This window comes from Triturus cristatus, chromosome 12 (assembly GCF_964204655.1).
Source record: "Triturus cristatus chromosome 12, aTriCri1.1, whole genome shotgun sequence".
In the NCBI taxonomy this organism is placed as follows: Eukaryota; Metazoa; Chordata; class Amphibia; order Caudata; family Salamandridae; genus Triturus; species Triturus cristatus.
In genome coordinates this window covers 548,487,475-548,514,736 of record NC_140595.1, presented here as the reverse complement: position 1 = coordinate 548,514,736, position 27,262 = coordinate 548,487,475, and the positions used below count along the sequence as shown (strand labels likewise).

Genomic DNA, 27,262 nt, shown 5'->3' with positions numbered 1-27,262 from the left:
TCATAGGTAAGGATCGCATAGAGATAGCATCCTCCCACCATAGGAAAATAGGGCCTCACTCTATAGGTCCTGGGGATGGTAAAGTCTGTAAATTTATCTCATGGAATGTTGATGGATTAGCAAACAAGATTAATGACCCCTGATGGATCACTTTTATAAAATGATTTATTGTGATTTGCCTCCAGGAGACGTGGACTATTATGTCAAACCAAGTATTGATAAATCGGAATATTGTCTGGGCAAAACAGCCTCGAGGACAATATAATCAGCTGAAAAGAACACAAGGAACCATAACAATTAAAAAAAACAATTCAAGTGAGGGTAGTGATGAACCCACGTCATTCCTCAGCTGAATTTAATCCTTGTGTAATAGAGTGTAATAGAGTTAGTACGTTCGATCCAGCGACATTCTAATCTCTGAATGGCGTGGGTTCATCACTACCCTCACTTGAATATTCCGATATTGACATAATGTGTAAACAGAAATTGTTGTTTGAACTTGGTGTGCAGACAAAAGATGGTACACTTGTATTTATACATCAATCAATATCGTAAATAATGTATGTATTCTGCTGTGATTAACTGAAACATTGTTCCTTGAGAAGTAATGATATATGTGTCTAATATGTAATCGTAATGAAAATACAATGATCAGTTGTATAGATAATAAGTGGTGATCTGCCAAAGGTCTTGACCATAGGATTTGTATTCGTGGGCAACCACATGACTTCTGTGTATATAATATGATTGACGCACCATTTATGAACTGTCCCTAAATTTCGTTCAGAACATGCACTATTTTTCTATTTTACAACTTAACAAAGAGCCGACCATGTGCCTTTTTAAATACTGTAGTGTCCCCGTATATTAGGAAGGAAACACTGTGAAAACAAATTATGAAGTTGTTTTAACTTTATTGACAATCGCTTGTATACATTCTATCTACTTGCACCTGAATGAGACGCCTCAAGTTGCTTAGCAACATGAAACGCTCTTCCCGTCCTTTTATCGTAAACGAGGCATTCTGATTTGCTGCTCTGTACCCAATCACCTTTAAATACTGCTTTTCCTTCACCAATCACTGTGATTGTACCACACAGATTGAACGACGTTCTTCTGTTGTAGCGTAATGCGGTAGACTTAGACATCCGAATGATTTCGAGAGAGGTACGGATGTTTTCTTTCATCCCCTTTAATTGTTTTCAAAAGATATAAGGAAAACCTTTTTATGAGGCTTTCTCCTCTCTCAATTTTGTCAGATTCTATCGAAATCCTCGAAAAAAAGCGACAGCTACTACGCGGTTCGCTCTCCTGTGTTTCATCCTTCAGCTTTCCCGCCACCAAATTGATTCTTACGCTAGGAATTCCTTATCAGACGGCAAGCATAGGATAAGCAACGATTGGGCAGATGTTTTCTCCTGAATTGTTCCTCACAGGGGTAAGTGGCAAGTGTGTGCACTGGTAATATTGTGTACCCTTATAATCCATCTCAAGTATTAATTACTTTCCAACTTTATATTTATTGCACCCGGCTGGGTACCCTGTGAGTTATTTCGTTTCACATCCAGCACGGTGACACTATATATATTTACGTTAGGCAACATCTTTGCCGGCCAGGTAAAAAGATTAAACAATAGCGCTCTATTGCCGTCTTCTTTAAAGAGTACCTCAACTTGACGGTATTTTTATTTAATTTTTAGGTGTCCCTATACTAGATTGTCCTGAAGAGACCCTTTATTTCAAACAGGGTCGAAACGCCGTTGAAGAGAAATAAAAGGCGAATCGTTTTTCGACACTTACGATGACCAAGTGTTGACAATTACATTCTACCATTCTTCATGATCGCCTTTATGATGAATAATTGAAACCTTTTACTTATGTTGCACTTTATGTCACTTTTTTGTTTAGGTTTAATCACTTTTTTTTCACTGGGACACCTTTTAGAATTATGTATTAAGACTGCTATTTTGTTTGTACTGTGAGATTGTTTAAAAAACTCCTTCATTATAAACATAAAAAACATTGTTTTTTACCAAATTTCTTTTGTATATGGTCAGCTTTTCTTTCTGACGTCACGTTTAACCCTCTCCCTTTTTTTTTTGACTGCCATTGTGTTTCGTATATCATATTATTGGTTATTAATCCACACGAGCCACTGTTTCATAGTCTAAACATGGCAGCAAACTCGTCGTCAAGAAGAGCTTGCTCTTAGCTGCACCTATACATGGGTACACCAAAGAAACAGTACACAGAGTCCACCTAGAGAGGCAAGCTGGGTGAACAGCTTTCAGTGTCTACGGACGAGGCTGGAGAGGGACTTGTGCTAGAGACACTGACGTCCAAGGTACACCAGGGAGCTGTGCTGTCTGTGATGTACTCCCACACAGAGGGCAACGTTTGTCAGGTGTCATTTGTCCATGACTCAATCTGCTCTAGAAATATCAATACTAGTGCTGATTAATTCTGCCAGCAGAATTTAAAATTCCACTCACCTCTATTAAAATGTATTTACCATAGAAACGGAAATGATTTAAGTAATGTGTGCACTAATATTTCACCTTTGCATTGATAACCTAATTCTTAGTTAGACATATATGTGTACTCAAAGTTGTTTTACTTTATGAAGCTTAACATGAACCCCATGTACCAACAGTTTTATTTATTTGCAAGTTAATTGCGCACATGCATATTAAATGTGCACTATTGATGTAATATGTACAACTTTGTCACGTGGTACATGTGGCCATTGTCGTTTTCCCTATGTTAGCATGAGCCCATAGAATACTGTCTTTTGCTTTGCACACGTTACTACACGATCATATTTTTCTTTGTGTCACTGCAACTTTCACACAGAACATGTTGTTGTTTTTGCATTCTGTCCTTTCCTGGGATAGAGGTTGAACACTGTGGACAAGGTCAAACAACAATACCCCTTGTTATTCTGTTCTGGTCAGCCCTAGCACCTAGACAAAACATGCAGATGCAGATGCAGCTGTTGTTTGAGAACATGTACTTTGGTTATATAGATATACACGGGTGGGTAGGACACACGGGGAGAGGGATCTTTCCAGAGAAGGGCGCGTGACAGCACCTTTGATGTAGATCTTCCATCTATAGACTGAGGTACGGGGTCTGCTGCAAACACAAAGAGATCTTCTAATATATAATCATTTTGCTTCTGTAGAAGGGGAGGGCGATTAGGCTACACTGTTGTATACAATGACAGCACCTTTTATGATTTATGGACTACTTGCTATGCTAACCGTATTTGTGTTAGGCATTTTTCTACTTGTTGTGGCACGTATACTGCATACTAGAGCAAGCTAGTCGAAATAAACATTTTAAACTTTTCTAGTGTAATTGTGGACTTGTACAGGAGTGAGAGCTAAAGGGTGTGTCCTGCAACCACGATTCCTGAGAGGGTCAGGAGTGTTGTGTTCTGGGGTGTCTAATCACTTGTTCCTCTGTGAGTGAGTAGGAGGGCAAGTGAGACTCTATAGCTAGTCGGTCCCCAGGCTCATGGGTACTCAGGTGATGGGACGACTCAGTCCCTGCCTACTAAGGTTCCATGATACCAAGCATAGTTCTGTAACTCCGCAGAATCACTGAAACAACTTGTTCTAACTAGGCCTGCATTTCTTTCACCATGAAATGCTGTTTTACATGTTCTGCTTACGTGTCTTTTACATGCTGGTGAAATGCACATGGATTGTTAGTTTGAGAATAGATACAACACTGTACAAGGATTAGCGAGAGAGCTTGAGAAGAATACCTTGCAAGGAAGATTGAGAGCCAGAGCATTAACTGAAAGTGTCCTATCAACACTAATGCAAAGTCTTACAGGTGACAAAGGACAGTACCATTACTAAGTTGGGTCTGGGAGAAATTGTCGATGTTTCAGCTTACAACGTGAGAATGGAGAAGACAATAGGGTCCCTGATGATATGAACAGAGGGATGTTACTTTGGATATTCTGGTGGAAATAACTGGAGGTCACACTGTCTAAGGTTAAGCCACTTTCCTTTGGATTTTGAGAGGTTTAGATCTCAATGAATTATTCCCTATGATTCTTTACTGACTTCGGTTTAGGCCAACTTTCCCTGACTCAAAAACACTCTTGACCAGGCTTCTGAAATGCTGACACCATCCCACACTTTCACACATTTTCTAATTTTTCTGCAGTTCCCTGATGTTTGAGATCCTTTTACGTGTTAAAACCATCCTACTTGCTGTTAAATTTCACTTATGTATAAAAGAGAGGATCAAAACTCTTCTCTGAGCATCACATTTTATTGTTGATCTTTTGTAGTGCTGTGACTGAACTTCTTGTCTGCATCCTATGGGTATGCTTATACTTCTTTAGGAGGCTGGGTATTTCGGTCATTATACTGTATCTTTACAGCATGGTACTAAGATTTGTGTATCTTAACCTGACTGCTAACTTGTAATAAGTCTTCTTAACTACAGTCACTGATTATCCTTATTGTGTAGCCAAATGGGTTGATTGATTTAATGTTAAGTGCCTTTAACTCTCAGTCGACAAGAAAAAGTCCACTGGATAACAATGGTAAGAGGGTCAGTCCAGCACTGCATCACACACAACTAAAAAATAAACATAAAATTACAAGTGTACACAATGACATCCAGACCTCCTTTATATCACCCAACCAGAGACCAGCATAGGAAAGTCTTTTAGTGTTAAACAGTGTACATCCTCTTCCTATGGTTTTCTCTCAAAGTTTACGATTGAAAGCCTATTCCTATTGTATTTCTCAGAGAGTTCACAATTTGAAAAACGTTGCTAATCATATTTGACACTTGGTTACACCATGCAAAAACCCTTTCTACTGTACTTGGCACAGGTTCTGCATTAACAATATCTATATTAGTTATGAATAATGAAACTACTTCATAGGAGGGCTAAGACAACTGCTTTCCAATCAAATGTAGAAGATCAATGAAGGTGAAGCAAAAACCTTTCTTTTTATACTGCTATTCTATCTGCACTGAAGAAAAAACAACCATATTTAAAGTACTCAAAACATTAGAGCTACTGACAATTAAAACATACAGAAAAGTGAAAATGCAGGGTAAGTTATATGCAGTGAGTGACATTCTAGCGAAAGCAGGTTTCCCAGACACCCAACCACAAACACACATGCAAACTGCACGTGGGGGACTGCTCTAGGTCTACTGCAGTTTAAAGTGGGCCTTCAGGGGCCAAAAATCTTTTCATGTTTTTTAACCAAAACTGCATGCTTTATATAAGCCCTTTTTAAGGAGCATGGATCTATTCATTTGTCAGATTCACCCATTCAATGTGGATTGTATCTGTAGTCAAGGTTTTATAATAGCCTTCTGTGCAATTACTACACCCAAGCTGACAAATGATTTTGCTTAGTGGTTAGCCTCAATACCCTCAAAGACGTGTAATAGAGTTAATTTTGTGCAAATGGGACTGTCCAGCCGAACACCTCTGATTTGACCCCTTCCCAAAATGGCCAGAATACTGTACAGCTCAATATTGTATGAAGAAAGTCCCTTTAAGTCAAGTTTCACTGAAGTGTTAGGATATAGTGATGGTGAATCCATATCCATTCTTTATAGGCTAGTTCTAAAGTAATACATGCTGTGGACATACCAAAAGTGTATACGTCTGTAGATATTTGAAACTCATACCACTCTTCCACAGATAAAGCCCCAATATTAGCTTCCCATACAGCCTGCATGGCTGGAAATGTATATAGTGAATTGATGATTAAACATTTGTATATTTGAGATATTCTTTTGTATCCCTTGGCACCCATAGTGAGCTTTGCCAAATTCACCTGGGGTCCTCAAGTAGGAGGAGATTGCATGCTACAAGAGTTGTGATTTATGAAGATTGAATTCATGCTGTAACGCTAGTATTAACTGCAGGTGGGTGTGAGCCACAACATTGCTTAACTGGGATATAACAATTGAGTCTCATGAAGGGAATCCCTTGCGGGACTACACCCATTCCATTCCATTCACTTCGCAACCCACATTGGAGTCTACCTGTCAATTTATTTTCTCAATGAATTGCTTTACTAGTGTCCTGCGATGAATTAAGTACAGATTTAGTTGCTATGGCTATATGATTCAGGGTCCTCTTTGCAGAGGTAATGAAAAAGGGTGTTGTAACCGGAGTATATAGTTCCTACAGATAGGCTGGATCTCAGTGAAATCGATAAAACCAGACATTGATAAAAAGCAAGAGGTGTGATAATATGTCAATATTAACATCATGCCAAGAACCCCATCATACTGGGATTTGTAACATTTAATCATAGAAACACAGTAGATCCTACCAATCAATAGGAAACTCAGAAGCAGAGCAACACATTTATGGGAAAAACAGTATCTTTGGGAGGTGAGACCATCTTGGCCAAAGCAATTCTTCCCAGGAGGAACAGCAAAGTGACAACCAACTAAAGAAGTCCCACTTTAGGGAGTCCAGATACTAGGGAATATTTCCAATCCAGCACTGTACCATCGTTTTTGCCCACAAAAATGTATAAGTACCTGAACCTCCTGAATCCTGCAGTCAGCTCAGGGGACAAGACCAACTAGTCAACCTCACCAGGCCATACATAGACCAATACACTCTTAAATCCTCATGAACTGGTTTAGTAGCTCCATTGCCCACAGAGCTGAGGTCAGGGGGATGACAAAGACAAAAGAACAAGTCATCTGTATATAATGATTGATTAACCTCTGTCCTGGAAGTCCAATGATATCCTTGTAGAGTAGTCTCCAACAGAAGCCAGTTTGCAAGAGGCTTAATGACAAGAACAAACAGTAATGGTTATAGTGGTCACCCCTGTTTGGTGTTTTTTTTTTATCAAGAAGGGTGTTGTAAGTGCACCATTCATGTGAACTCTGGCAACTGGTTGTGTATAGAGTAGTCTGACATAATGTAGAAAAATGTGGCCAAATCCCATTTTCCCTAAAAGAGTAAAAATATATTCCCAGCCCACTGAATCACACACCTCAAAATCAACCAAATTGCCAAAGAGCACACCAGACTCTGGCAGACAGTGAAGGCATAGTGAAAGCACCTAATGTTGTGGTGGGTAGAATGGACATAATGCAAGTTTGTTCCATTTGGACCAGAGAGTAAATGTAGCTCGGAAGATGGTATTCAGAATGTTTGACTTAATGGGAATCAGAGAAAACACTGGTAAGAGGAGCCCAGGTTAGTCAGCTTCTAGAGCTTTAGAAGGACAGCAATGGTAGTTTCTCACATATTTGTGGTAAGCGTCCCACCTATGCAGGATTGAATAATCATAAAATGGACATAGATGGCAAGGGAGGAAGAGAAATGTTTGAACAACTTTGCCAGAAAGCCGTTCGGCCCTAGGGGAGCTGAGATATGGTTCACACTGGTTCATAAACAGAGATCTAGAGCTCTATGGGGCTGCAGTCTGTCAGGGAGAGGCCCTGTATTGGGATGTCAACTTAAGAGACTTCCAAGTTCCTTGAAAGGCAGGCTGGTGTGAGACATATAGACCAGCACACTATTAAGTAATTGCACTAGCAACAGTGCATTTTGCAGAAATCCACATATTGCCTTTATATCTCTGCTCATCCACATTCCTACCCAGGTCATCACACCTACCCAGCAGTGTAGCACCCTCCATGCCTTGTCTCAGTGATGATAAACCCAGTTGAGGGGCACCATGCAGAACCCCAGCTTTATCCATGGGATGATCGTTGAGTGAGATCTGAGTGAGTGAGTTCCATTACGTGTAGTGTAATCACGTTAGATTTCCCAAAAATTGAGTGAGATTATTCATAATTACGCAAGAAGAGAAATTCTGCAAATGGACATGAAGACTTTTTTTGAACTAAGAAATAGAACAAGCTCGCTAAATGTGCCTGTTAGAATCCGGGTTCTCTGGTTGGCACAGGTAGGTACTTGTGTCAAGCAGGAAACCTTTCCCCTAGTCAGGGTAGGGGGGTACACTCCAACAATAACCCCTGCTCACCCTCTAGGTAGCTTGGCGCGAGCAGACAAGGCCTATCTCAGAGCGTTCAGGTTAAGCATTTGTGAACACACACACAGTAACTCAGTGACAACCCCACAAATGACCTCCACACTGCGATATAGAAAAATAATACTTTATATATATAGTTTAGGCTTAGCACAAGACCAGATAACGTTTAAACGGCCCACAATACTTATTAAACAAAGAGTTCTTGGTTTTAGCGTAGTTTTAAAGTTCTGTGCGCTTCATTCCTGTCCGTACACTTCGTACGCGGTAAAAACTGCTTGGGAACGGGTCTCACACACACTGTAGGTGCTTTGGGATGAAGCGTACACCCTACGGTGCGAACAGGCACAGTACCTTTACTTGGTGAGTTCATCACGAATGCTGCGCTGACATCAAGCGCGATGTACGGTGCGTTGTCCTCCTGGTGCGATGCGTACTACGGTACGTTAGACCTTGGGCGTGCAGGGCTTCAGGGGACGGTGCGTAGGTACGGTGCGTTCAAAGTTCGACGCGGTGGTCGTGCCGTACCATGAGATCGGCAATCTTGATACGAAGCGCTGGATATAAGCGAACAGTACGCTCCGCGCAGGGGTGACGTACACAACTACCGTACGCACCGCAGCCTTTCCAAATCAGGGGAAAGGAGCGTACGCCGGCAGTATGGTTCGTAGGGGATAGTAGCAAGTACGGTTCGCAGTCCTTCCGTAACGGTGCGAGCTACGGCTCGTAGGGGCCTGTTAGTCACGTTGCTCAGGCCGGATGATACCTTCCTTTGCGGTGCGAGCTACGGCTCGTAGAGGGGTCTTAGTCACGTTGTTCGCGCCGGACAGCGGGATACCAGCTTTCAGGGGGTACGCTGCGATCAGCGAGACGTATGCAGCAGTTCGAGTCGTAGATGCGGGGAAAACGGTCTGTTTTCCATGGCGATCTCATGGTGGTGAAGTCCACTGGTCCTGGGACTTCGTTCAGGGGGCAAGCTCACTCACAAGCCCTTGGAGATCTCTCAGCACAAGTCAAATAAAAGTTTCTTGAGTCTTTTCTTCCTCTTCTTCAGCAGCAAGGCAACCACTGCAGGCCAATCCCCCAGGTCAGGGACAGTACTCCTCCATGCAGCTTTTCCAGTTCCTTCAGGTCGGACAGAGGTTTCTTCTTGGCATGACAGGATCTGATTTCTTAGGAGCAGGGCTCCTACATTTATACACCATTTCTTTTGTTCTTTCAGGCCAGGGGGGCCTTTGCCTAGTTCGGCCCGGTTTCTGAGCACTTTGTTGACATGATGCAGGCTGCTTCTTTCAGGGTGCAGGGCAGAGCCATCAGACGCTCCACAGGGGGCGGAGCCAGCATTGTGGTGGCAGAGCACAGCCCTATTCAGAGTCCAGGAGTACTCCTCCCACCCATCTATCTGTCAATCTTCCTATTCACCACCAGGCTACCTAGCCCTGCCTTTCTAGGTTTCCCCAGCCCTGTCACTCACACAAGCCAGACAGCAGATACACATCACGCAGAGGCGGGCTGAAATGGTTAGGCAAGCAAATGCCAACTTTCTAAAAGGGGCATTTGTAAACGCAGAATATTAAAATAAACCTTACGAAAAGATGTACCTTATTATTCTGAGTTCAAGCATACTAAACTCGATTTTCTACCATGTTCCCTGGGCCTGTTAGGATCATAGGATGTAACAATCTTAACAGCCCATTCTGGCCTATGATAACAGGGTAGCCTTACAATAGTGAAAAACGTAAATGGCTGTAATTCACTATTAGGACATGCCACACACATCAGGGCTTGACCTACCTTATGCTACAATGCACCCTGCCCTTGGGCCTACCATTGGGGTGACTAACATGAAGTTAAGGGAAGGTTTAGGAACTGGTAAGTGGGTGCACTTGCCAGTCAGCATGCCAGTACCAGACTGCACGCAGGTTCTGCAATGGCAGACCTAGACATATTTTACCAGGCAGCTTCTGTGGGTGGCACAACCAGTGCTGCAAGCCCACCAGCGGCATTTGTAGTTACACGCCCTGGCACACCTGGTGCACTTTACTGGGGTCTGATAGTAAACCAAATAAGCCAATCATGGAATCCAACCAACATATACATTTTACATAGGGAGCACTTGCACTGGTTGGCAGTGGCACAGTGCTCTGAGCGGCCAACACCATAAAAACACATGAGGCACAGCGACAAAAAGTGAAAGGGAGACTCACGCCAAGGTGCCAGGTCTAACAGTGCCTTTGTGGTCTGATTTTTCCCCAATGTAATCCGAGCATTTACAGCTAGTTTTTTAGCGCAACATACACCCCCGCATCCGAAATGGATGCAAGGAATCATTTTGTGCTACGAAATAGCTCTAAATGCAACTGAACACAGTTGCTTGCCTTCACTAAATGTGCTTTTGTGGTAGAATATTTCCCCCCAAATTACTCATAAATATGCGATCAGGCAGAATCACATTATTATCGGAATTTCTGCATCAAAGATTAATGCGTACTAACCAAAATGACTCTGATTATTCCTGCATAATTTAAATTCCGCCCAGGTCTACTCAATAGCTTGAAGCGGGGTGCCTTTTTTGTGTTTGTTGGATTAAAGTTCATACAACAGAATCTCTATGAGTCTAATATCTTCTTGCCTATGTTTTGTGAATCTTGTAACCCATTGTTCAACCCAGAGGTCTGGCTGAGATGCTCTCACAAGACTGCAGTGAATCAACCAAGCCTGTGTGTCTCTGGAGATAGAAGTTACCCTTTTACATGACATAATCAGTGAGGGTATTATCAGTTAGTCACCAAGCATCAAGTCTGCCCTTAGCACTGTCATGATGATATTTATCCCCAGTGTGAGCTTTAGAGGAGATGGACTTAACGGCCCTTTCAGTGAATGGGAGTACCTCAGCAATGTCCGGAATTAATTTAATACGATGCGAGGTGCATAAACATTGAGATATATCAAAGTAAACTGTCCAAAAATCCAGACCCCATGAGATACTTGCTTTGTTTATCTCACCAAGAGTAGTGAACATGGAAAGGCAAATTCTTCTTGTGCAAAAGCTACACTACTGGAGCCCCCAGTAAAGCCTGTATACAGAGCACTTGAGCACATTTAATGCTTTGGAAATGTGTTTCCTCAAGAAACAAACTGTCCGGTCAATTCCCTTTGGTGACCTTTAACACCGCTCCCCGATTGTGACTTGGTCATTTAACATATGGACATTCCAGGACAAGATGCACGGAAGGGGAGAATTCAAGTCATCACTTTCATCTGTGATCTAGAGATTAATTAGTAAATTGTCAAAGTAACAAGATGTATCTGAGTCTGACAGCCCTGGAATGGCAAAACTTCAGCAGCATCTGTAGAAACCTTGTAAGTATTTGATTGCATAAATCATGGAGGATATTATAGTAATAAACGCACCACACTAGATATTGGAAAATCCAAAACTAAAAGACACACACAGGTAAGAAGCACTTCTAAAGATACATGGCACTCAAACTAGTAGCAAATGCTCTCTCTATAACTAAGGTGATGACTGAAGCAACTCACAAGACAAATAGTGTAATGTGGAGAAGGAAACAACCTGACATACCAAAAAGCAAACAGGAACTTATGGCACACTATTGTAGACAGTTCTGAGTTAGAGTCATTACAGTATTTGTTAAGCCCAGTGATCATCAATGCTTCTCACACCTAGTCAGAACTCCTGAAACCAAATCAGTGGCACTTCCTCCGTTGTTGATTCCAATCCAAAGGCCAAGTCCCAGTAGACCAAGCCTCAGAGTCTCTCTACTATCTGTGCTGACAGCCAAAGAACTGACTTTTGAAGCTGAGCATAAGCTTCAACCTTGCAAGAAAGAGCAGGGTTTAGTCCACATTCATAATCCCATAGCTTCTTCTTAATGCCTTTAAAAGGTTTCATGTCTTTTGTACCTCTCTGGCATAATTGGTATACAGCAGGACCAATGATGATTCAAGGTGGACCAGACCCTGTGAGTGAGCCGCCTTTAGGATTTCATCAATGTGTTTATATTTGAGGAGCCATGAAATCATTGACTCTGGAGGCTGAATTTCTGTGCCATAGTGCAGAATACCCACTGTATGTATGTATGTGTTTATGTATGTATGTATGTATGTATCTACGTATCTATGTAAGCATGTATGTGTGTATTTATGCATTTATGTAAGTATGTGTGTATGCATTTTTTATATGGTATAGGTAAGTGTGTATGTATGTTTTGTATGGTATTTTTACAGCGAAAAACTAGCCAAAAGGTAGGGGATCACTCTACATGGTCAAAGGCAAGTATAAATTCAATGAGTAAGAAGAAAGAAAGCTGGGTTGGGGATGGTTACTGCATTGTGATGTAGTATTCTTCAAGTAAGGTGAAACCTCAATACTTTACTAAATGGAGGCAGCATGGGGCAGTCCTGTTGGATAGAGGGATGTTGTTCCAGATCCTAGATGCATAGATGGGAAAGGCATGTTGTCTTGTTTTTTCCTATTTACAGTTTTTATTCTGCAGCCTGATTGTGTCCTGGCTGTGGGTGTGCTGAGATCCATCAGAAATCATGAGCTTATCTGGAAGATAAAAGGGGGTGCTTGTAATGATAGTTTTGTAAATGATGCAGCTGGTTTTGAATTTGGTGTAGGCCTGCAAGGGGAGCCAATTGAGTTCCATCAGACTGGGGTGATATAATCATATTTCTTCAGGCCCTGGATGAGACGAGCTGCAGCATGTAAGATGCTTAATGGCATGCCCGTCAGGAGTCTAAGAGGCCTTGGAGTAGGGCATTACCCATATCCAGATGTGAGAGTACAGGGGTTTGAACAACAGATCTGAAGTCACTTTCTTGAAAAAAGAGTTTGAATTTTTTTTTAGTAGTGAGAGCTAGTACCATTCATCTTTGTTTTTTGGCAATGTGAGGGTGAGGCTAGTGGCCAGGACTAATCCAATTATCTTGGCATTCCATGAAATTTGGGGTTAGACGCCATTAAGGTTCATGGCATTGAGCCAGGTTTGTACTGTATCTTGTTTATAATTATTGGCAAAGAACAGGAATTCTGTCTTGGTTGGTATGAGCTTCGAGTAGGTGCTCGACATCCAAGTCTGAATGACGTGTAAGCAGTGTTGGGTCACTGGCTGTCTGAAGCAGAGAAGACGTTCAAGTAGAGTTGTGTATCATTGTCATTTTGCTGAATCTTGATGCTGTTATCTGTGGGTTGAGCACCAAGATGCCCATGCAGAGGTTGAAGATGCTAGGATACAGTTTGGCACACTGGGGCACTCCGCAGGTGATAGGGATCCTCGGGTAACCTGGACATGCCCTTGTGAACAAACATAGGTTGGAAAGGTAGGATAGGTACCAATAAAGACCCTTGCCTGTGAATCCCATTCAATAGTCCATGGTGTGTCTTAGGCATATGAGGGTGTGATAGTCGACTGTGTTGACGGTAGCGGAGAGGTCCAGCATTAGTAGAAGGCAGGTGTCATCTTCATCTATGGTCAGAGGGCAACATTTAAAAGATTGTGGTTTCCATGCCACAATGTGACCTGATGCTAGAATGATAGTTCTGCAGTAGATGGTTAACATTAACGTGGACTTGGAGTTGAAGATAGACTGCTTTCTCAGTGACTTGCTAATGGTTTGCAAATAAGTGATATAATTGCCAAGATCAGCAGGGTTTAGTCAGTTTCTTTAGAAGTGGGAAGATCTGGCCTGTCTGAAGAAAGTTTGGGAAGAGTATTTGAGCGAGGAAGGTATTGACATAATTTGGTATGGGCAAGATGTCATCTCCAGAGAGGGATTTGTTCAAGGACAATGGTAAGACATTATTTTCATAAGATGATGTGATCTATGACAAAACAAGATGTCAACTCATCAGTAGGCATCACATGCAAAGCCAGGATTTCTCCAGATGGATCCCCTCCCTCCTTTAAGAATACCCACCGAGCAGAGGGGGTTGTGGCAAGCTCCTCCTTTGTCATTTGTTACATATCCTTCCAGAATTTTAGAAGTTCCCATCAATTATGAGACAATTGACTGGCATTCTGTGACTGTGCCCAGCAAAGTGAACACTCAGCACTCTACCTCTGCAAGCCTGTAAGCCTTGTTTCTCAGGTCATACCCAGAAACCAGTCCCAGGATGCTTGTTTGCATTCCAGGGAAGACATGGTTAGGCAGTTTGGGCTGGACTGTTCCCACGAGGCACAGGGTCAAGACTTTTTTGCATATGGCCATGTCTGAACTGGGGTGGCGAAGTGAGCTAAAGAACGATGATGGATTCAACCCAGATCTGTGACTGGGGGTGAGTGTCTGAAAAGTTTCAGCATTCCACCCATCATCTCCTTGTGTTTGCTTTGTTCGTCCTAAGTTGGCAGGGTATGCCCAGACGTGGGTACCTTGCTCACTTTGCCACTGGATTCAAGCTAGCTTGGCAGATGAGAGGTGTTACCCCAAAACCAGTCCCAGGATGCTTGTTTCTGGTGCAGGGAATACATGGCTTAGGTGTTCAGGCTGGACCGTTCCCACGAGGCACAGGGTCAAGACTGAATTACATATAGCTGTGTCTGAACTGGGGTGACGAAGTAAGCTAAAGAACGATGATGGATTCAACCCAGATCTGTAAATGGGGTTGAGTGTCGCGCTCCGTCCATCATCTCCTTGTGTTTGCTTTGCATATCCAGAATGTCAACCTCTTCAGTCTTAGGCCAACTGTGAAAACTAAATTGCTTGTAGAATAGCTTATGTTGAGTAGGGTGATTCTGCTGAGATGTCAGGCATCTGTGGCTTGCATGTCTCCTGCAAAGAAGGCAAAGGGGTGAATCCAAAAGAACTATGAACCGACCCAGTTTCCCCCGGTTAGGAAGGAGGACCACTTTACCATGTTAACAACTGAGAGACACCTTACAGCACCCCAACAAGGTCATGATTCAGATTCAGTTAATGGTCCAATGAGGATAACCTGGCCTAATCAGTTGCCACATCTGCTCTCCTGGAACAAATGCAGCACAGCAGGGATAGTTGTAAAGGTTCAACTTCAGAGAGCATCACAAGATGTCTATTGGGTGACTGGCACAAGGTTGCATGGGGCACCATGAGTACCAGGTGCAGTTCTCAAGCAGGACCAATGCAGCAAGCAATCCACAGGTATGACCAGGAGGAAAGAGTGGTACAGAAAGGGGTAGGCAGAACTGGAAAACTGCAGAACAAATTGGTGTTCCCCATTTTTGTACAAGAGTAAGCCAATCAATGCAGCAGTCAGGTGAAGATAATAGAGATCCGGCAGGGTATCTGGGGACAAAAGGATGCAAAACAGCCAGCATCATGAACAGTTTACATGCCAAGGTGAGTCCAGCACTGGAAGCAAGGAAAGAAGAAAGCTTTCAGGGATGACTTGCCATCTAGTAGGAGCGCCACTCAACAGATGCCCACACTCTCCCAGCACCAAGACATCTCCCAGATCCCAAGGTCACAAATGTGGAGAAGCGATAGGGCCACAAGAAGAGGCTAAGGTCAATTCACCTCAGTGTGGGGATAGCAGCTAACCACTGTTGCACAGCCTGCAGTTGCACTCTCTCCCATTAGACAGAAGATGGGATACCCAGGGCCACTGAAATATCACATTCCCCCAACAGTTTATGGCCTCAGCCCCAGCGCTACTTACTGAATCAGCCTAGTGGGGGCACACAAGTTTGAGAAGGGGCCGGAGAAGTGGTTCAAATCCATTCCAATGACTGCAATCATGCACCTAGCATTTGGTACACACCGGTTCCACCAGTGTAGGCCTGGCCAGCTCGAACCAACAGGCCCTCCAGGCTCAGCCCAAGTGCCCCAACATCTGCACTGCTTTCAGAAGGTCCCAGGACACTCCTGGCAGAGTGCCCATCAGGCAGAAAATAGGGCTGGAGGACAACAGGGGAGGAGTGAGAACCGAAAAAAGTTCACCTTTTCGTCACAGGCCCACTGAAGAAACAGCACTGCAGACACCAAAGGATCCCATGATATCAACAAGGTTTACAAGGGTGGGTCACAACCATAATCAGACCTGTTCATCGCAGGAGCAGCCTAAGAGGCAAATCCTTGTCACGGGTCCCCCACCACCGGGCTCGGCTCAGGATTAGGAGGTTCAAATTGTATTCAAGGATATTCGAGTGCTAGCTCAAAAACTGGTGGAGGCATAAAGGAAGAGGTTTTACTTGATAAACAGAATTCCAAGTTGAGGGAAAAAAAGCAGGAAAATGTACAACTGTACAAAACCAATGGCATTTTAGCAGGCGCAATTCTTCAACAAGTTCAAATACGTTGACAGCAACATAAAAATGCAGAGACATAATTACCAATTCACAACATTTTGCTGAAATATATCTGCACACCTGCAACTACAGCAGCTTTCCTAGAGAAAGGGTCATAAATCCGTACCCATGTGAATGTGTAACTCTGTGTGTGCAGATTTACCTTTTTTGGGGGGAATTACACTCTTCACTTAGCAGAACATTGCAAATTATATTCAGACCCACGAACACATATCTCTGGGACTCCCTGTAATTCTTGCTTGCCAGTCGTTCCTTGAAACAACATATTATCTTACTTACCAGGTGGAAATTCTGTTCAAGAATTAAAAGCAAGGGTGTGTGAAGTAGCACAGTATTTTGTAGATTCCAAATATCACCCAACCTGTAGTTCATGAAGTTTTTTTCTCTCTCTCTCTCTCTCTCTCTCTCTCTCTCTCTATATATATATATATATATATATATATATATATATATATATATATATATATATATATATATATACGCCCGTTAGCCAGCAATCTAAATGGACTTGTGTATGGTGATGCACAACGCGGCGCCCCCTCGCGCAGATTGAAGCACCACAGTGTGAAGGTAATACTGCGTGGGGAGAGAGGAGCAGCATTGACTGCAGGGAGAATCAAGGGGTTTTCAGTGAGGACTTTCAATTCAACAGAAAGCTGCGGTTGGGTGCAGTCCGGAGGCCACATTGATGGGACGCCACTGGGTGTTTCGGATTTCCCACTTACTTAAGGGGGATCCGCATATGGACTGCGAATACCAGCATGCAGCAGTCTGGTTTTACAGCGCGAATTGTAGTATTTCTTTAAAGACAAAGGTGGAGCCTCGAGTAAGACTCTAGGAGTGGCCAAATGAATACCTAAATGGCCACCAGGTGCGAGGCTCCAACATCGTAACAGGCACTGAGGAAAGCTGAACTGCTGAAACGCGTCTGCCGCATGTTACCAAGTTTGCGCTGTAAACTTACCCTGGAATAAATCCTCCTGCATGCATCCTGGCTGTGTCGGACCCTTCTTTTGCTTAGAGTGGGGATTAGGACTGTATATATTTATATATATATACGCCCTTGCCTTGGGCCTGATCCAGGGTTTGGCGGATGGGGTACTGCGTAACATACTTGACGGATGTCTTGCACCCCGTATTACTAGTGCATTATATGCTCTAACACTTGTATTACAGCAGACTGATTATCTTATTTGGACACAGTGCTCTGAATCAGTCCCTGCTAAGTGGCACTATTTCTTCGCAAGCCCTATTTGGTACTAAAAATAAAAGCGTCATTTCTTGCGATAAAACTTTCAAACTGTTTTCCTTACCAGCCTGACATTGAATGAATGCTTGTCTTTTTTCCTTAAACTGCTTAAAGGAGGAGGGGAAGTCCCATTCGAACATGAAAACCAACATGCAGAAAAGATGCTTGCCAATGGGTACTACTCTTAGCATATGTGAAAATATGGGAAGAACACAAGAGAAAAACTTTGCAACATTAATCAAAGACCTTCTTTCAAAGTCCTCGCCATGACGCTTTTCAGAAAAAGATATTGCATTAAATTGCTTTAGGTTTAGTTCAAAAGAGTCACATGACCTAGTTAACACAACTCTTGGTACTTTAAAAGGTATACATTTCATACCATCATTAATATAAGGCACAATATAACTGTGTTAGGGATGCATGCACCGTGCAATTATTCCCCATTGTCTGGTTCAGCATCCGTCATGAAAGTCACCTTTGGCACTGAAGGTGAGACACCGAGCGGACCCCCTCGCCGATATTACTTTCTCGGCAGTCATCAATCGTGAATAGACTGCCCATTGTGCAGCGCGACACAGACAGGCCTTTGACTGAGATTACATTATCCATCTTTGTGAGGGCTGAGAGGCGGCTTAATAGATGCTCCTCGAGAATCTTGCTTTCCAGGGCCGAGTTTATTAAAATAATCTATGATTCCTTAATTCAACACTGAGATCAATTATGCGAATGAAGATGGCAGATTAGTTGTTCGTCCCTGAAATAAAGGTCAGCAATTAAATAAATGGATTCTTTTAATTATTTCAGCTAATGTCGTTCTCTCCTTTTAGCCAAGGGGTGAGCTCCAATCAACAAGTGTATTTTATGTGTGCGCATCTTTTATCTGACTTGCCCTTTCTGCATCATATTTCCGATTCCTTTTTTTTTCACTTTCGCTTGGGATATTTAACTTAGAGTTACTTTTTTTAAATTTGTCAGGCGTTATATTTGACTTGAAGTTTAATTACTCAGGGCACTACATTTAAATTGATTTTTCTGCCTTGTGTGTTGGCTCATTCGGTACAAAAAGTGGTAGAACAATGCTTCCTTCCGAAAAAGCAGAAAACGAACACTCCGGCAAATCACTTGAAGGAGCTCAGAGATCAAACGCTCTGATTAAATGAATGGCTCAGGGTCTGGATTACAGAGTGGCAGGCAGCCCACCACCGACCAGCATGGGCAGCAGAGGTAACACTTTCCACTGCCCTGGCGCACTACTGACCGCCATAATTAGAGAACTACACTTCCTGGTGGAGATCTCCCTGCCTTCTGAGGAGCCTTCTCCACGACAGCTCCCCTAAAGGCATTGGGTAGTTGCTGAGCGGTCAGCATCTTTCTCGTGGCTGCTTAGCAAAAAAATGTCTTTCGATAAATTTGTATCACATTTCAACCTTATCTCGTTCATATGCTAATTAAGTGGTTCATCAGTCAAACAGCACTGCTGGCAGCAGGAAGGCTGTTAAATCATGGCTGTATATATCGTTGTGGACATCCATCTAAAGAAAGGTTGAAAACTAGGGGCCTCATTTACAACACTTTGATGCAGGGCAGTGCTGCACGTCACTTTGCGTCAAAAGAAAATTGCATGAATGCTCCGTATCTATGAGATATGGCACATTCCTGTCCTCCTACACTGCGCTGATGCACAAATGGCTGCTTAGCGCCAATGCAGGCACCCTTGCACCATGGTGAGAGAGTGTCTGTGTTGTTGGCACAATTGTTTTTGTGCAGGAAGGAGCACCAACCTGCACAAAAACAACTTACTACTTCCCCAGGAGGCGCATGGTTTTTACACATTACCAGATTTATGCTGTGTTGTGGATCTGGGAATGTGTCAAATACCTTTGGCGTTCAGTAGGAAAAACCACTGCAAAGCCCATGGCATGCCTCTCCTGACAGTGTGAGTCAACGCAGCATCTTGAGCTGCGTTGCCTTACACTATATCTACGAGGCCATGAAAAGCCATGCAGGGTGGCATTTTGTGGCCTCGTAGATATGACTCTGCACTCTGTGCCTCTGGAAGGTAAAAAAAAAGTGACGTTCTGGCAGCACACAGGGCAGGTAAATAAGACCCTAGGCCTATGGATGAGAGAGTGGTCAGGTTCCACCTGCTCCAGAGCAAACTATGTTTGCCTTAAAGAGAAAGTATGATGCTTGTAGACATGGGAACTAATCAGCTTTTATAATTAAACTTCTGTGGCAGAAAGTATATGACCTCGACTACTAGATACAATGAGATGTAAACAGACATAAATGGGTGCCATCTTAGAACACTTGTTTGGCCATGAACGGATCCAGTAATGTGGACAATCTGAATTTTATGAACCCTCAGTAGTGCCAAATCTATTAATAAAAAAAGGTTGATCCTATTTCCTAGTAAGAAACCTCATGCCAGTCAGGACTAGGGTGCCTCGATCAGCGGTCATCCCGACTGGGGTCCTGAAAGGCGAAACCCTTGAATCTGACCATTTGGTCTGAAGAGTCGGCAGTGGAGAATAACTTTGTTCGACCTGTGTGCATCAGGTGAGTTGGTCTTGATTCTTGGTGAAAATTGCACCATTTTGAGTGATCTTGGGTAAGGTCTGAAGACCATTCCTTGGCTTGTTTGAACTTGGTGGGTCTGCGGGCCGTCTAAATACGGAGTGTCTGCAGACACTCTGCCAGGCAATATAATGGATTTGGCTTACTCTTGAAAATCTGAGGATTGAGCCTGTCTCTTTGGTGCAGTCTGAGGACTGACTCTTGGTTTTCTTTGTTTGATGCAATTAACATGTTGTTTATTAAGATGCCTTGTTTGAGTAAATTGTAGTGTTTGGGGTGCTGTTGTTGTTCTGCTGAGGCTCGATTGGAGAAAAGACAACCTGCACCTCTGGAAGGCATCCCGAACCTTGATATGTATACCAAGCACTGCATCGGCCCTATTATGTTCAGTACACGAAGGCACAAATATACGAGGGACAATGCCGAGCTGCAATGGCCACTTACAGGTACGTTTAATGAACAAAAACTGAATTTCCTGCAGGATAAATTGTTTGCAAAACGAAGTAGAGAGTCGATGTTTGATTCTCTTCAGGTATGGCAAAAGGAAGCGAGGCAAAGGCGCATGAAAGCAGAAAAGGAGGCCTGGAGAGGGAAGATGCAGACAGTAACTCAGAAAGCAGTAGTAAATGATAGAGAGAAAATAGAAAAAGGTATAGAGTGTGCTGATAGGAAATTTCGATTGTAATGTGCAGTGGCGTAGCTGGGGGGGGCGGTGGGGGCGGCCTGCCCCATGCAGCACTATTTTGGGGGCGGGCAAAGGCATTCAGATAAGGCTCGGCTTGCTTTCGTGGAAGTTCGGGGACGGGCAGAGAAGGAATAGGACTCGGGCAATGTCCACTTCTTTTTTGTGGTGGCAGCTGTCCCCCCTCTCTTCCTATTATTCCCTCTCTTTCTGTCTTGCTCCTCACTTACTGAAAACCGTAACTTGAAGAAACGGTTCACAACCTCTCTTTCCTTCTTTCATTTAGTTGCTTCCCTGTGAAATGGATCCAAAAAAGAAAAACTCTCTTGCGGGAAATGCCCTTTTTCTGACATTTTTCTATTCCAAAGTGCAGCGGGATGGAGAGAAATAGAAGGTTTTAAATATGAAAAATAAATACATAGCTAAATAAAGCAAGACAGAGTGGTTGCAAAGTGGCCAGACTGGTTTTATTCACATCCAAATACATCAGCCTCACTTTACAGAGTTTGCCAGTGAAGCGCTACTTTTGTTTTCTAGTCTTTCTTTGATCAGCATTGTTGTCCCCAGGTGGGAAAGTGCACCACACCTGGAGGGACTGCAATGCCTGGTTGATGGGTGGATTGGAAAACAAAATGTGTACCATGGCTCTGTGTTTATGGATGTGGTCTTTTTAAACCATACTGCTTACGTTTTGTAAGGATATAAGCAATGGACATTGAAACGGTTCCCTTCAAGGCCCTGTAGTCATGTCCTTAACTTTTCAAGTAAAAGCACCCGCTGATTTCTGAATAGTGAGTGAGAGATCGTTAAGGTAACCATGTTGTTTCTGCTTACATTTCACATGCTTTACTTCATCGTGCATTCCCTATGAGTGTTTGCTTTTACTTTTTTTTTTTAGGCAGCATATTACTCTTATCAAGTGCATAATTTGAATTGTGTCACATCCAAGTGTTTATAGCGGGCACAATTAGGTTGTAGCTGAAGGCAGTGCGAGTTTCTCTCAGTGGGGCAGTATGCTGGGGGAGAGGATGTGGCACTATGGCCAGAGCTGTCAAATTTGGAACTGGGGAACTGGGTTCAGCCTTTATGACCAGTCCACCAGACCACTCTACTGAGGGAGCATATTCCCATGCTAGACCTTAGAAGGCCCCACTACACCTTAGAAGGCTTGATGTTTTAGCACAAGCAGTTGTACCCTAGTGGTGTCAATTGTGAGTTAACCTTGAAGGCCTGTCCACCACACTCCATACTGAAGTTAATCTCCAGTTTTGCAGGTAGGCCTACGAAGGAGTACACCCTAGAGCAACAGTCACCCAGTCACTGTGACTCTGTCACTGAGGTCACATGAACCTTGAACAGGTTAGGGCGGTGCGAACGGTGTGACCGTACTGGGTACCTATTTCGGGTGGGTGCATAGTGTTTGCAAGTATATTATGGTTTAAAAAAAACTTGCTGCCTCCTTCCTGGCCTCCAGCAATTTTCAGAAACAATAAAAATGTCATGCTAACTTCGGTGATTAATGTTCTTCCTAGAGAGAGATCCAAGTTTTGTCTAGTGGAAGGGTTGACTCGTGGAAAGGTAGCACAGAGGGTTAATGTGCCTGCTGCAAAGAACATGTACTATAAAGATTACAAAGTGCACTGCTTTAATGGGGGGACCATGATGAATGGTCATTTAATGTCAGTTGTAGATGATGGATCCCTGAACAGTGTCATGTATGTGCATGTTTGCATTGTGCTGAGGGGATTACCAGGTAATTGTTCACGCAGCTCTCTGATGGATGTCACATGCGGTTTTTCTGAGTCCCCATATAGATCATGCAGTCTGTGTGTTCTCTTTAGTACTGCCAGTCACTGCCAGTCACCGGTGTATTCAACTGTGTAGCCTTGGACAGTGTCATGTATGTGTATGTAACTTGCATGATCGAGGTAACTATTAGCGGCGATACTACGTGTCTCTCGCTCTTCTTTCAAGTGCTTGCCGTCCTTTTTCCCCAGCAGCCCCCCCCCCCCCCTCCCAGGGGCGGCAATCTGAGGGATAGCCCCGGGCGCCACAAGCTCTAGCTACGCCTCTGGTAATGTGACAAATCTCATGTCGCCTGAGAGGAAGGTGATACATTTGTGGAGAAGCTGTTAGAGACCCGACCTCCACCTCCTTATGCCCCGCAGAGAATGTATCCTGCTGTCCCAAAGACGCCCCAGTCTTCCGCTCCTCCTGCTTCCACCTCTGGTTCTTCTGCTCTTGACCTGCCTGCTTCGGCTGCGGCGCCTCCTGCTCTTTCTCTAGCTTCACATGTCGTGGATGCAGTCACTGCAAGTCTTCTAGCTATGCCTATTGTTTCCGCTTATGCTCTTTCTCAATTCCTCACATCCTCAACACAGCCATTAATAACTTTAGTGCATGCCCCTTCACCCATTCTAGGGTCCTATGTCCAATATCTTTAACATTTTCAGGCTCACAAGGGTTGTGGAGGGAGTTTTTAACACCACGGCAGAAATACTGACGAACATTACAGCTGAGCTTCAGGCTACGAGACTTGTTGCTCTTCAGAACAGGATGGTGTTAGACATCATCCTTGCTGATCGGGGTGGGGCCTGTCGCATCATCGGTAGTAGCTGCTGTGTATACATACCGGACCATGCTCCGAATGTCTATGCAGCAATACAGAAGTTGCATCGACTTGCATCCAATATTCAACAAGAGAATGGCACCTGGTCCCTTTTTGGTTGGCTCTGGGGTTTGATAGCATCCTGGGGTTGGAAGATACTACTTTTCCTAGTAGCCATTGCGGGTGCCATTTTCACTTGATGCCTGTGTATTCATTGTCTTCCTGCCTGCTGTACATATTGTGTTAGCAAGTTAACACCTGCACCCAAGGCCCCAGGGCATGATGATAAGCACTTAGCAATGATGATGCAAACTGTCCATGATTTGGTGAATATAGACAAGGGTATTTTTGAATATTAACAGTATGTGAATTGCCCTGCATTAATGATTTTCTTATTCTGTTAGAATAGACAAAATTGTTAGCAAATGCTAAAAGGAGGGTCTGTTGGACTGCAAATGCGTCTAGCCGACTCCTTCTAGTATTGTGCGAGTTAAGTTAGCATTTGCGGTGAGTTTGTCTTTAGCCACCATTTTGTACTGTGATCGAAAGTAAGCTTCTGTCTCATGAACTGTCTGCCTCAGCGAAAAGCTGCTCCGAGCTACTTCTTCTTATCGTATTCAAGGTTGAATCCTAATGCACTAATGAATAGCTAACACTGTTTTCGCATGCCTTTCCTCTCTTGTAGCCCTGCTCCGACACCAGAGAGCGTTGAGCCTGAACAAGACAACCTCGAGAATGTGATAACATGTACCCGTTCTGCAGGTGGTAGCTCATCCTTCTGTACCTCCTTAATTCATCAGTGCCAGAGATGGAAAATTGCAGTCTGGGTGGGACTTAAAGGGTTTTGGAAATGCATATTATGTTTTACCAAGTGTTCTTAAGTCAGTCCCCTCGGTTGCATCTAAGGAGGCTAGTCCGACTGCACTCTGCTTGAGAACAATAGCTGATAAATAACTTGGTTTGTATTCTCTCCTGTCTCATCGACTCTTCATTTCTTGGAAGGCAGAGAGGTGGTCGCGAGTGACCCGGGTGGCCCTAATTGGGTCACTTCCTTTTTGGGCTGTCCTCCTCCTTACCGTGGTGTCTCCTCCTTGCTGCCGTCCCCCTCCTCGTGCTGCTGGTCACAACTCCCTACGTTGTATGTCTTGCGTGGACTGCGCATGTGCAGTTCATACAACCGGCAACGCAAGGAGGAGGACGGCTGCAAGGAGCAGACATCACGTCGATGAGGAGGGCGGCCCGCAGACGCCAGAGAGAAGGTAGGTGGGTTCTTTTACACTTTTTTGGGGCCGTGGTGCAGGGGCTGAGGGGCGTACTCCACTCTGCCACAGAGTAGGAGTTTTGCCACAACGTTGCATTCCCAGCAGAGCACAAAGTTGGTCAAACAAGATGGCAGAACCTTTCTTCATTTGTGCAGATCTCCGGCCCACCTTAGGGGTATGGCAAGGGAAACAAGAATACCTTCTCCTGTGGTCATTTAAAACTGGTTTTGTAGGTAGCTCCTCTCCCACTGGGATTGGTGTCTTGCTGGTTAACAGAATAAATGAGGGTACAGGCCCAGGTGTTAGCTACATCTGCCTGGGACAGTTGAGGCCTCTCTGAACTTATTTTAAGTTCCTGGGCTTTGCACAGGTTGTCATCCTGTGAGAGTAACAGAACACCTCTCCACACCCAAGGCCTTGTCTGAGCTCTGGGAGCAAATTCACACCGTCACAAGGAACTATTTAGCTCTTGGATGAGAGTTGAAGCTCATGCATATGGGCTTCTGGCGGCAGCTTCAGCCAGACAATGGGTGCCTTTTTAAAAGTACCTTTTATAAAATACTGAGTACAAATTCAACTTTAGCAATTAATTGGATTAGTAATAAATATATATGTGAAAACTATGTTAAAATGTCAAAGAATAATCTTTTTAGCTGGTTCCTAGATGGAGATCCTTTATCACAGAAGAGAGTGAGAGAAGCAGCTCAGTTGCAATCTCCCAGGTACTATAATATTACAAAAGGCAACTGGTGTTTTCTGTTCTCCAAAGGGATGTACAGACGATCAAACTAAATTTGACACCTGGGGATCCTGAAACAATGGTTTGTCCTAATACATAACAAGACTGGGTGTTGGAATATCCAAAGATATTGGAGAAGACGCCTCACTCACTAATAGTGACATGCTTCATCATTGGCATCTTTCCACACCCAGGTAAGATGTTACTACCTGGGCGGACTCAACCAAAGATGTTATGGGAGTTCTTATATAAAGTATTGACTGGTTATGCAGGGAACCAGATGGGTGATATATTAAAAATACCTACAGGTATACCCAAACTCTATGTTTTATTCCTAGGGTACCTGGGGTATAAGATAAAATCGTGAACTCAATGGGGTTCTTTTGAATTTAATTTGTTCAAATGTACCCTCTTTAAAATGCCAACATGTTTCGGCCCTCAATGTGTTCCCTTCCGGCTCTGGAGCCTTCTTCAGGGCTAGAATGTCTACTCCCAGGTGTCCCTGCTTTATGTTTAGCAATATATTAATGCAGAAAGAATGAGGCCTATTGCACTCACCTATATTTCTTATTGAGCCAGTAGTTTCCCACTGGATGGTGCTACATTGCACCATGTGGGTTTGGTGAACTATGGTGCCGTCTTATAGTCACACATTCGTCAAAGATCGGTCACCGCCTGTATACCTGTATTTCACACACCGCCCGCCGCCGAGTCCCTAGATGGAGATACCTGATGTCATTTTAATATTAACTACCAATTCTTTCCAATGGAACAGCTAACCCTGCTACAATGAAAATATCATGTGAGACCTTGTCTCTGTAAGGACATGTACATTAAGCTTCTTCATGTACTTCTGTTAAGTATCATGGGAAACAGCCATTACATTGCATGCATTACAACGCATGTGATTACAACGCGGTCGCTGCAACGACTGTGCTGTTACATCGCAGTAAATTACAATGCAAGTCATTATATCAACTTTCTGTAGGGGGTGCGCTAACATATCGAATAGTATAATTTACTATTCCAACACCTTCCCGACTGTTGCGCACACTGGAGTTGGAATAGTAAATTATACTATTCCTAAGTCCAGTGCGCCTCCTACAGCAAGTCAATGTAACAATTTGCATTGTAATGTACTGCAATGTAACAATGCGGTCGTTGTAACAAACGCGTTGTAAACGCATGCGATGTAAACGCATGCGATGTAAGGTTTCCTATTCAAGTATCATGCACCCTTCCTTAAGACTTGCCAAGGGGAGACTTATTCATATTGAAAAAGATGGTTTTGGCCTGTCAAAAGGGGTTCTTTTGTCAGGTCGGACTTGCAGTTCAAACCTGCACAGTCAGGATAATGGTATCAAGCCTACAGTTACGTCTTGCATTATCACTTTAGTGGTGGCACAAAATTTCCTGTAGTCCCGAAGGGAAATTTAAGTTACAGACCCTGGGTACACTTTATACCATATACTAGGGAACCATAGGTAATTTAAATATGCCAAATATGAGTATAGCCGATTTCAACTTGTTTTAGGGGTTAGAGCACATGCAATGGATGCAGGACAGTGGTGTCCTAGTGTGCAGAGTGCAAAAACCAACAATAAAATCTAGCAAAACATCGGTATGACCGTGCAAAAAAAAGGATATTTTCTCACAAAAATCACTTCTGACTAAATATATAGAAGAACTCATCCAAATGGGTAACTAAATTGGTTATAAGATTAGTTGCTGATGGATCTCAACTTCCTTGTCATTCTTTTCCTCCCTTTAATCAGCTATTAAATCAGGAACACTCCATATTTTGCCAAACTTTTT

The 27,262-nt window shown here is 43.4% G+C and overlaps 1 long non-coding RNA gene across 2 annotated transcripts; it reads left to right on the top strand.

Annotated features, from left to right (window-relative positions):
- Nucleotides 1-1,124: 1,124 nt before the first annotated feature.
- On the top strand, nt 1,125-24,242 carry LOC146776255 (uncharacterized). Of its 2 annotated transcripts, XR_014972383.1 has the most exons (4): nt 1,125-1,167; nt 1,260-1,438; nt 20,425-20,602; nt 24,132-24,242. It is a non-coding gene; the product is annotated as an uncharacterized LOC146776255 (long non-coding RNA). The 2 variants fall into 2 exon arrangements; XR_014972384.1 differs by lacking the exons at nt 20,425-20,602; nt 24,132-24,242 and adding an exon at nt 1,701-1,853.
- The last annotated feature ends 3,020 nt before the right edge of the window (nt 24,243-27,262 follow it).